Raw genomic sequence first — 12,214 nt, 5'->3', positions numbered from 1 at the left:
TAGACCCATGACACAAAATTTCACGATCAATACTGTATTGTACACAATGAAAAAGCAAACTCTCCCAATAACTGAGGCTAAAGGGAGGAACAAAGACTAACTAGTAGATATGAGTACTCATCCAAACTCTTCCTCAACTGGTAAGCCAGAGAAGAAGGAACTCAACCCTAATAAATGGAGGAGATATCTCACTAGACAAACTAATAAGAAACACAAAGTATACTGCCATGTCAACTGTGGTTTCAAAATATATTTAAAGAAATTTCATTCATAAAATATATTTATAAAATCAATAAACACATTCAATTACAGTAAATTCATGCACAAATTTGGCAATACATCAAGTTCGCAAAATACTTTTAAAGACATTCAAATACCGACCTACCCCCTTATTACAATGAAATCAAGGGCCAATATCCGCCTTTCCATAATACAGAGTCATTTGACAATTTAAACTTTCAAAACAATATAAGTAATTCTTTAGATGTATAGGAAAATCATATTTGATTCATACAATTTCATTCAACAATTTAAAGTTCTAAATACCATAAGAATCATAAAACATTCATATAAACTTATTTAAATTCATTTCAAAGTGGAAAACAATTAAAAGAGTTAGTTATGCACAAATCTTATTTGACTTCTCTATTCTTGACTTAATCCTTTCCTTCCTTAGGAGGCTCCTTTTTCCACTGAAATTACACAATTACCAAACCTTAATACTCGTTCTAATTATCTCCAATAGCTAATCAAATAAATGTTTAATGCATCCCTAAGTAAACATTGAAATTTCAATGTATTTTGGGTCCAGGACAGTTTTGGACTCTGACATTTCAACCCCAATTTTAACCTAGTTTCAGTCACAATTTGGTGAAGTGTTCTTCATGAAAATTGTTTCTTTATGTCTTAGTTTCATTTTCCAATTCATTCTGAAGTTAAATTTTGTCTAGTTATTTGGGCATGGTACAGTCATTTTTAGGCCTAATGTTCTTCATATAAGTTGTTCTTCTATGTGTCTTGGTCACATAGGTTCAAAATCATAATTTTTAAAGTTATTTCCGATGAGTTATGGCAATTTAACTACTATAGACTCATAAAATCTGTGTATCAGGATTTTAAGTTTAGGGCAGTGTCTTGCATCTCACGTTTGAGGTCTTTATCCTTAGAATTTGGGTAAGGTCTCTGAATCAAGATTGTAGCCCTGTTTCTTAGGTTTCTAGAACAGCTTGGCTCATCCTAATTGAAGTTTTCTAGTAGAAGATATGACATAAATACTGTTCTGGGGTCAAGTGGTTATTTGGTCCAATTCTAGGTTTTGGCATGCTAACTTGTCCTAGCAAATTAACCAAGTTCCATTGGGTTTTGTGTTTTGGTCAAAATACCAAAATTATAGTTCTAGGTCTTATAGAAGTTTTGAATTTGGTTTCACTGCATGTGCAGTTTTATGGACTATGTTATGACATTTTTACTACAACTGGTCAAATAGATTAATGTCCAAGTTTTCTAGTCAGGTTCTGGTTCTGGCAGTTTTGCTGACCCAACTTGGTCTAGCAAATTGGTTAGGTTAAGGTCAGAACTGGGCTCTAAGTCCATCATAAAAAATGTGCTCTTATGTCTAACATTTCCAATGGTTCAAGAATCAGGTCATTCTGACATTCCTAGAGTATGTTATGGCCATTTGAACATTTACTATTCATTTGGTCATTTTTCCAGGTCCAGCATTAGGTCACCCGGATTCAAGCCAATTTTAGACCAACTTATGGTCATTTTTTGGGTAAGGTTCTTTCATGAAAAATATGGCATTATCCTCATACCAATTGGAGTAACACAACTCTACTTATGGCCATTTAACCTTGCTAGACTCATTGGTCCAGAATTCAGTAATTCAATAACCACCACTTCTCTCAATTCCATTCATCAATTCATGTTAATTCTCAACTCAATATACACCAAAATGACCACAATTAGACATAATAACACCAATTGATCAACATTTCATCAAAACCCGAATTTCCATAAACCCTAATTCTCCCAATTTCACAATTTATGTAACTTATACAATTTTAACAACTTAATCATGTGTACTACTCCATATAGTCTCAAATTCATGTTCAATTCAAATAAACACCATCAAACCCTACCCTAACCATGGCTGATCGAATTCTATGTTTCCCCTATACATGCATAATTTTTATGATTTCTAAGGTTAAATCCTCATCTTCAAGTTTACTTCCATGCATACACAATCAAATTAACTTAAAAGAAAGCTTACCTCAATGGAGTTCTTCTAATCTCCCAAAGCTTTGCAAATTTCTCCTTTCTTTCACTTTTAATCTTCAACCAAAGGTGTAATTTACAACTTTCTCTCAAGTAACCATAGAAAATAAGGTAGAAAAACAAGGTTTCTAGAGCTTATGGTAAGCAAAAATGGAGGGAGAGTGAAGGAAGAGGTGTGTCAGCCATGGAACAAAAAAGAAGATAGATTTTTTTTTATTTGGCTTTTTCTTTCTCTTTTGTCTCTATTTATAAGGGATAATTATACCAAAATTAATTAATTTAATTTAAAATTTAATTATGTCATACATGATGTCATGATTCAATTATATTATTAAATTTTTCATTTCTTTCTTCCTTACTTTCCCTACACTTTTTTATTTTTAATTATTTTTTAATATTTTAATTTTCTACATTTTAATAGACATTTAGGTCAAGAGTCACCTCTATGGGTGAATTGACCAAAATGCCTCCCATCGATTAAAATCCATTTTCTAATAATGCCAGAGAATTCATTGAATGCTGATTTCATTATTTGGACATGTTTTTTTTTTTTCTTTTTTGTGGTTTTCACACTTCCTTAAGTTTCGCAATTATCCCTTGGTCTAGGGTGTCATGGGGTCCCACATAAAATTATGGTAGTAACTAAGCTCACAGTCGCTTCCTGGGTTGGTCACCCATCGCCGGGACCTTCGGCTCATTTAACCGATTATAATTTGTTTTTCTTATTTTTATTTCACCTTCATATGATTTCTGTTAATTTTTATTTATGACTTTTCTAGATGGTGTAGGTATGGTTCTAAACATCCTGACTGTTCAGACAGACACTAGTCACCGGAACAGTATAATGTATAGGCTACTCAATATGAGGGTGTTACAATTATCATTACATTATGCTACTTTTATTTTCATTTTGTAACCAAACAGAAAAATGCAATGATAATTACATTATATTACAATATAATTTTGATTGCATTACATAATTGATTACATTGTACTATATTATGCTCTACCAAACGTAACATAAGAGAGATCTATATTGTTAGAAATAGTTAGTGATAGGAAAAGTTGTTCCATATTGAAGGAATAATGTCTGTTCTTTAAAAGGCATAAAAAACGAATTGTTTATTACCAACAGTTGTATATATTCTAAGAGGTGTTCTAAGAGATATAAAGTGAACTATTGTATCTGTTCTAAAAATTACAAGTGAACAGATGTAATTATTCTATAGATACAAAGTGAGGTGCAAATGCTTTATAAATAGCAGTAGTTTTGAATCGAAATCTATTAACTCTTTCTCTTCTATCTCCTCTCTTCACTGCTACTCACTATTAACATTATTATTATTTAATTTTTTCTTAGGAGAATTCTAAAATTACTGTCTAAAATTCTATTTTAGCTTTATTATCCTGGAGGGATTTGCTCAAACTACCCGACAGCAACATAGCTGGGGGCATAATTCCCTTAAGGAGAGTAATTACACGATCCAAGCCTATTGTTATTATTATTATTATTATTATTTTTCTATCAATCTTAAGGGAATTATACAACATTAGAGGCTTCTACTATTGGTGTTTCTTAGTATGTTTTCAACAAAATTATCAGTCCTGATGTTTGCAAACTGGAGCATTTTGATGGAACCAACTTCACTCGCTATAAGGACAAATTATCATTTTTGCTTATTCAATTGGGTGTTGCATATTTTCTAAGTGAAAATTTGCTCAAAATTCCTAAACCATCTGATAGTGAGGATGCAACAGTCATAATATCTCGAAAGAAACATGAAGAAGATGAAGTTCAATGCAGAGAATTTATTCTAAATTCTCTTTTTGATAGGTTGTATGATTTGTTTTGTCACACCCTGTTATGTTCACGGATCAGGGATTGAGTCATGAGACGATGAACTATGAAGTCTTCTCCAAAACTTGTAGCCTTCCCCTTGTTGCGATTTCTCCCTCTTGATCGACCTATGATGACAGAAAAGAAAAACAGGACTCGTCGGAGAGAGCCCAAGACCTCAAGACTCGTTAAGAGAGAGTCTCAAACCTCACAGAACAATTGAGATAAATTTTTTACTTGCTTTATTTCATAATACTCAGCTTGTTATATAGGCTTTACATGGCATAAAGAAATTCCATAAATAAGTTTCTGTTAAATAGGAAATAAAATCATCATAATATAAAGGAAATTACTAATATCAAGGAAATTGGTCACTAAAGCTAATCCCCTAATTTATGCATAGAAAAATAACAACTGAAATAAATAAAGACACCGGATGCCAAAGAATTCTGCTGCAATCAAATTTCCTTGGTGCTGCTGGTTCCATGTCCATGTCTGCAGTAGTGCTGTCCCACAAAGGCGTCCACAACATCACTCCCCCCTTGAGAAGGGAGCTTATCCTCAAGCTCGAAGTTTGGATAGGCATGGCAAAATTGGTCAAGGTCTTCCCAAGTTGCTTCTGAAGTTGGTAAATGTGCCCATTGCATTAGCATCTCCCAAATGCCTCTGTTCAATCTGGTGTGAAGGACAGAAGCTGGAGTGGGTACCACCCAGCCTTCGATAATAGGAGGAAGGAGTGGAACCTGAACTAGAGGTTCACCTTTAAATGGTTTGAGGAGAGAAACATGGAATACCTCATGAATCTGGCTTGAAGGAAGAAGCTCTAACTGATATGCAACTTCAATGATGCATTGTAAAATCTTGTAGGGACTATAAAACTTGGGTGAGAGCTTATGATAAGGGGTGTTGGTAAGGGAAAGACGTCTATAGGGAAGAAGACGTAACCAAACCAAATCACCAGCTGCAAACTGAACATCACAATGACCCTTATCATAATATATTTTCATGCGTTGCTGAGCCTACTGAAGACATTGACGAATGTTTGCAAGGATAGAATCTCGGTCCAATAGGGCTTTATCCACTACATCTACATGAGAAGAGCCCGAATCATAAGTCAACAATTTTAGTGGCTCTCGCCTATACACCACTTGGAAAGGAGTAGTGTGTAAAGCTGAATGAAAGGAAGTGTTGTAATAGTATTCGACCCAAGGAAGCCAATCCACCCAACTGGTTGGTTTGTCACCCACAAAACACCAGAGATACATTTCTATAGTGCGATTAACAACCTTTGTTTGCCCATCTGTTTGAGGATGATAGGCAGAAGAGAAATTCAGCTCGGCTCCACTCAATCGAAACAATTCGTGCTAAAAATTACTGGTAAACACAGCATCACGGTCGTTAACAATGGACTCGGGTAATCCATGTAAACGAAAAACATGTGAAAAGAAAGCATGGGCTACAGTTACAGAATTATAGGGATGCGAAAGTGGTATGAAATGGGCAAATTTAGAAAAGCGATCAACTACAACGAACAAAACAGACTTGCCTTTTGTATTGGGTAAACCCTCCACAAAATCCATCGATATATAAGACCATATCTGAGATGGAAGAGCTAAGGGCTGTCACAACTGAGCCGAATGCAAATTGGATGACTTCTGTTGTTGACAAATTATGCAAGATTCAATAAAGTCTCGGTTAGTAGATTTCATGCCACGCCAATAAAATTCACTGTGAATGTGATGCAACATTTTCTGGATGCCTTCATGGGTACTATTATGTATTTCTGCAATGATAGTAGGAATTAGTGGAGAAGTTGATGGAAGGAAAACCCGTTGATTATAATGAATGAGACCATTGGATACCGACCACTCTGAACTGAGCTCACCATCTTCAACTTGGCATCGTAACTGACTAAGAGAGTCAGTGGTGTTAATTTCAGCTCGGATAGCTTCCAACAATGACATTATTGGTTGCGAAATAGCCATTAAAGTGCATTGTTCTTCATCTCGCCGAGATAGTGCATCAGCCACGATATTTTGTTACCCAGCTGTATACTCAATTTGAAAATCAAAACCAAGTAATCTGCTGAGCCAATGCTGCTGTTGCGAGGTAGTAAGTCGTTGCGAAAGCAAATATTTCAAGCTATAATGATCAGTTCGGATAAGAAACTGCCTTCCCCACAAATAAGGGCACCAATGAACCATCGCTTTGGCCAAACCAATGAATTCTTGCTCATATGCAGCCAGTTTATGGTGTTGGTTAGCCAATTTGCGAATAAAAAAAGCAATGGGGTGGCTGTTCTGTTGAAGAACTGCACCGATTCCTACACCCAAGGCATCATATTCGGCTATAAAGTCATCATCAAAATTAGGGAGTTGAAGAACAGGGGCTTGCGATAATGCAGTTTTAAGTGCATAAAAGGAAGTGGCAGCCTTAGCAGTCCAGTGAAAGCTATTCTTTGTTAACAAACTCATCAATGGGTTAGTGAGCTGTCCATAATTACAAATAAATTTTTGGTAATATCTTGCTAGCCCAAGAAACCCTCGCAGTGCCTTAATAGAAGTAGGCGGTGGCCAGTCCAGGATGGCTGAGATCTTGGGAGTGTCAACTGAAGGAACGGAAGCGTGAAAAACACAAGATTATACCATTGAATTCAAAAATTTTCACCTAGGGTCACATGCACCATGCAAGATTTATTTTTATCTATTTAATTTCAATGATAAACAACATATTAAAACTCTTTTAATATGTTTTTGGATCTGTATTTGCCATTTAAGATTTTAAAATTAATCAGATTAATTTTAGAACCCTAGATTAAATCAAGAACGATTACACTAACCTCTTGATGTGCCGCATGTCGCGCTTTGAGATTCGTCTTCGGACACCAGATGTTGTCCTCTAGCTTGTCCACACCAAGAACACCTATGGCAGCACTTGAATAGCTTCTAAAGCCTTTTCTATTAATTAGAAATTCAAGTTCTGCCTTTTAAGAGATTAGAGATGTAAACAGGACACTAGAAACAATTTCTAGTGTTCTTAATTCAAGAGATTGATGGCTAATCTCTTTGAATTGATGAGAGATGAAGAGAAATAGCTGGAGAGGCTCAAAGTGGCGTGACATATGAGAGGAGAGGCTGCTGGTTATGTTTTCTTTTCATAACCCCACTTAAATAGCTAGGTTAACACATTAAACCCTAGCCACATGTCACCTTTTGATTAGCTCTAGGTTTAAGTGACCCAATCACATTGTGCCAAGTGTCAAACCTATATTTAATCTTGATTTTAATCATCTGACATGATTAAAAATATTTGGCAAGCTTATGTGTTATGCCATGTGTCACCATCTCATGGTGCCACGTGTCACAATCGTGAAATGACCAAAATGCCCTCGTGTCTTAATTTTGAGTTCTTAACCCAAAATAATTATTTTCTTCTTCTAATTAATTTATATCAAATATAAATTAATTAATTAATCTCTATTAATTAATTTCTCATTAATTAAATTCATATTTAAACACTTTAAATATAAATTTAATTTATACTACACATCCAATAATCTAGATTTGGTTTCAAGTCATGCTAGGGACTTTGCAATTTTATTGCAAACCAAATCTATTTAATTAATCAATTAAACTCTTTAATTAATTAATTAAATCATATTTAAATAGGTGATAACTTGTGTATGTGTGTGACTTACTAGGCTCATCACTAATTGGCAATGAGACATGATATCAACTCTTAATCTCATACGAACTCTTGCTTACCATAAATGATTTCTCTAAATCATTTTATGAACCTCATAGACCATGGTTAACACCTAGCATAGCATGCCATGGCCACCCAATTAGTAATAAGATTTACCTTAAATGAACCTATAATCATATGTTACCATGCACTAGAATCTCTCATTACAAAATCCCAACTCAAGCCGAGTCCTGGTTTATGTCAAACTCCATTTGCTATGAATATTATGTTCTCTTTTAATTCCAGTTCTTGATTAAAAGATTTTTCTCATCAGAAACTCTTTTCTGAATAAATCTATCTGTCCTGGCCAGGAACTTGAAACATCAAGAACAATTAAATGAACATAGGATTTTATCTCTATTTACTTAGAGGAACAGATTCCTTCTTGATCAACACCTACCTCCATATATAACTAGCATGAGCCAACACATGCCCATATACCCATACATAGTACAAGTATGAAAGCGATCAAACTCAAACTACCTATATACAAGATAATCTGTGCTATCTCGTGTCTAAAGATTATATGCATCGATATGATTTATGACAAAACATTGACAAGAGTAAACTCCATGTGCTTGTCATAAGTGTCACTGGTTTGGCCTACTTATCATTTATAAGTGCCTATCATATTTGTTATATGGCATGAGACTCACCATTCCATCTTATTTATATCTCATATAAATAACTTGGGAACAAACATGAATACAATCTTTCTGGATAAGTCATGTCCTTATTATGAAGTATCCTCGATTGTGAACCTATTTATGATACTTTGTGCTAGAAATATTGTCACTCATATTCTTAACAACTTAAGAATAATATTTCTAACAAAATATCAATGGACCTTTTCTATTACACATAAATATATTATGTAAACGGAAAAGTGGAAATGCCTTTTATTAATAAAATATCTACAAGATACATACTAAATGATATGCTCTAGGGCATACTACTAACAATCTCCCACTAGCACTAGAGCCATTCATTACAATACCTTAGACCCATCTTCTCAAGATGTCAGTCTAACTGAGCTTGTGACAAAGGCTTAGTGAATGGATCAACTGGTTTTTCAGCTGATGTTATTTTTTCTCGCATGGCTATATCGCCTTGCCCAACTATATCTCGATAATGTGGTAGTGCCTTTCTATGTGTTTGGATTTTGGGTGAGACCTTAGTTCCTTAGCTGCATGATCGCTCCATTGTTGTCACGGTGTAATGGAACCTGGCGACTCAATGGAAGGAACTATCGTAAGTTCTCATTTAACTTCTTTATCCAACGACTTCCTTTGCAAAGATCGATGCAGCAATATACTCACCTCGATGAGTGGAATCTGCAATGCGTGCTCGCTTTGGAACTCTTCCAACCGATCGCACCTCCATTACAAATGAACACATATCCAGAGGTAGACTTTCTATCATCGATATCCGATTGGAAATCGAATCGTGATAACCATCCAATTGCAAGTCTCCACCTCCATAAATCAAGAATAAATCCTTAGTTCTTCTCAAGTACTTAAGGATATTCTTGTGACTATCGATGTTCCAAACTGGATTGGATTGATACCGCTAGTCAAACTAACAACATACGCGATATCCGCCTAGTACACAACATTGCATACATTAAACTTCCAATAGCCAAGCATATGGAATCCTGGCCATCTTATCTCTTTCTTGGTGTCTTTGGAGACATCTCTTTAGAAAGGTAGATACCATGTCTCATGGTAACAATCCTCTCTTGGAATCAAGCATGTTAAACCTCTTTAACACCTTTTCCAAGTATAGACTTTGGAATAAACCAATTATTCTTTTCGCTCTATCTCTATAGATGCAAATCCCAAGAATATAGGTTGCCTCCCCTAAGTCTTTCATGGAGAATGTATTTGACAACCATACCTTTATAGTCGCCAACATACTGTATCATTACCCATCAACGATGTCATCCACATATAAGACAAGGAAAGTGATAGTACTGTCACTAACCTTCTTATATACACATGGCTCATCCTCATTTTTGATAAAACCAAAAGATTTAATGGCTTCATCAAAGCGGATGTTCCAACTCCTCAAGCTTGTTTCAACCCATAAATGGATCGCTTTAGCTTGCATACCTTGGAACCATCTTGGGATTCAAATCCCTTAGGTTGTTCCATGAAAATGTTTTCTTCAATGTATCCATTAAGAAAAGTCGTTTTGACATCCATCCGCCAAATCTCATAATCATAGTATGCACTATTGCTAATAAAATCCTAATTGATTTAAGCATGGCAACAAAGTAGAAAGTCTCCTCATAGTCTATTTCTTGCCTTTGGCGAAACCCTTTCGCTACTAGCCTTGCCTTATAGGTCTCTACCTTTCCATCAGAACCAATTTTCTTCTTGAAAACCCATTTGTTTCCTATAGGTACAATACCTTCAGGTGGGTCAACAAGATCCCAAACTTGATTCTTATACATGGAATCAATCTCGAATTTCATAGCATCAATCCATTTTGAAGAGTCTATATCTGATATAGCTTCTTCATAGGTAAGTGGATCATCCCCATGATCTACTTCTTCATGAGTAGACAACTCTTGTTCTTCTTTATGAAGAAAACTATATCTCACTGGTGGGTGAGATACCCTGGTTGTTCTACGAGGAACAGCTGTAGATGTTTCATCAATGGATATAGGTTGACTAGATGGATCTATATCCATCTTATCTGTTGGTTGGTCAGAATTCTCCAATTCTAACTCTATTTGCCTTCCTTTGCCTCCTTCTTGAACAAACTGTTGTTCAAGAAATGTGGCATCTCTACTTATCACAACCTTTTGTGAAGTAGGCAAATAAAAATAATATCCAAAACTATCTTTTGGATATCCAACAAATCGACCTTTTTCTGATCTGGTCTCCAATTTATCAGTGTTCAGCTTTTTGATATAAGCTGGACAACCCCAAATCTTAACATACTTAAGACTTGGTTTTCTTCCATGCCATATCTCATAAGGTGTGGAAGAAACTGATTTTGATGGAATCCTATTCAGAATATATAAAGCTGATTCTAATGCAAATCCCCAAAAGAAGATTGACATATCAGTATAGCTCATCATACTACGTACCATATCCAATAGGGTACGATTTCTCCTTTCAGATACACCATTCATTGTGGCGTTCTGGAGGAGTCGGTGAGAAACAATGCCATGCTCTCTCAAGTATTCATCAAATTCAGTACTCAAATATTTACCTCCACGATCTGATCGAAGAGCTTTAATACTCTTTCCTGTTTGATTTTCTACTTCAGATTTAAATTCTTTGAACTTTTCAAAAGATTCATGTTTGTATTTCACCAAATACAAATACCCAAACCTTGATTTATCATCAGTAAAGGTAATAAAATAATGAAAGCCCCCTCTAGCCATTTCTTTAAATGGACCACATACATCACTATGTATTAGCTCCAAAATATTTTCAGCTCTTAGCCCTTGTCCAACAAAGGGTGATCTAGTCATTTTTCCTTGAAGGCAAGATTCACAAGTTGGAGTAGGCTCAGAGCCCAATGAGGATAAAATCCCCATTTTCTCCAATTTTGCAATCCTATCTTCTGCAACATGACATAGCCTTAAGTGCCAAATATATTTTGAACTTGAGTTGGTTTTCACCATGGCATTGTATTCTTTTAGATTGCTATACTCTGGCCAGTGGAAACACTTTCTTACTGGCAATGGAAACACTTTCCTATTGGCAATGGAAACACTTTCCTGTTGGCAGTGGAAACACTTTCCTGTTGGCAATGGAAACACTTTCCTTTGCCTTCATCAGCTTTAGTCTTCCTTTTCTGTTTAGCTATTTTCTTAGAAGGACCAGGAATCTGAGGTTTCTTTTTCTTATTGCCCTTCTTCTTGTTGGACTTTCCAGCAGATGAAAATGCAACCAAAGCTACCTCTTTTCCTTTATTGCCTGGCATATTCTTTTGGGCAATAACTAGCATGTTGAGTAATTCAGCTAAGGTGCATTCCTGTTTAGTCATATGGAAATTTGTCACAAAATTCCCAAAAGACTCAGGAAGGGACTGAAGGATCAAATCCGTTTGTAGTTGGAAATCCATGTTGAAGTCAAGATATTCCAAAGCTCAATCACGAATCATCTTGTGGACATGATCCCCAACATTACGTCCCTCAGAGATCTTCATGCGGGCAATGCCTAGATATCTCATACCTAGCATTCCTGCTGTGCTCACCATACAACTCTTGTAGGTGAAGGAGGATCTCACTAGCACTCTGCATGTTCTCATGTTGCTTCTGTAACTCATTACTCATGGAAGCAAGCATGTAACACTTAGCTCTCATATCATGCTCCTTCCACTTGTCCAAAGTATCAT

Source organism: Hevea brasiliensis, chromosome 10 (assembly GCF_030052815.1).
Source record: "Hevea brasiliensis isolate MT/VB/25A 57/8 chromosome 10, ASM3005281v1, whole genome shotgun sequence".
NCBI lineage: Eukaryota > Viridiplantae > Streptophyta > Magnoliopsida > Malpighiales > Euphorbiaceae > Hevea > Hevea brasiliensis.
This window is presented reverse-complemented; position numbering follows the sequence as displayed.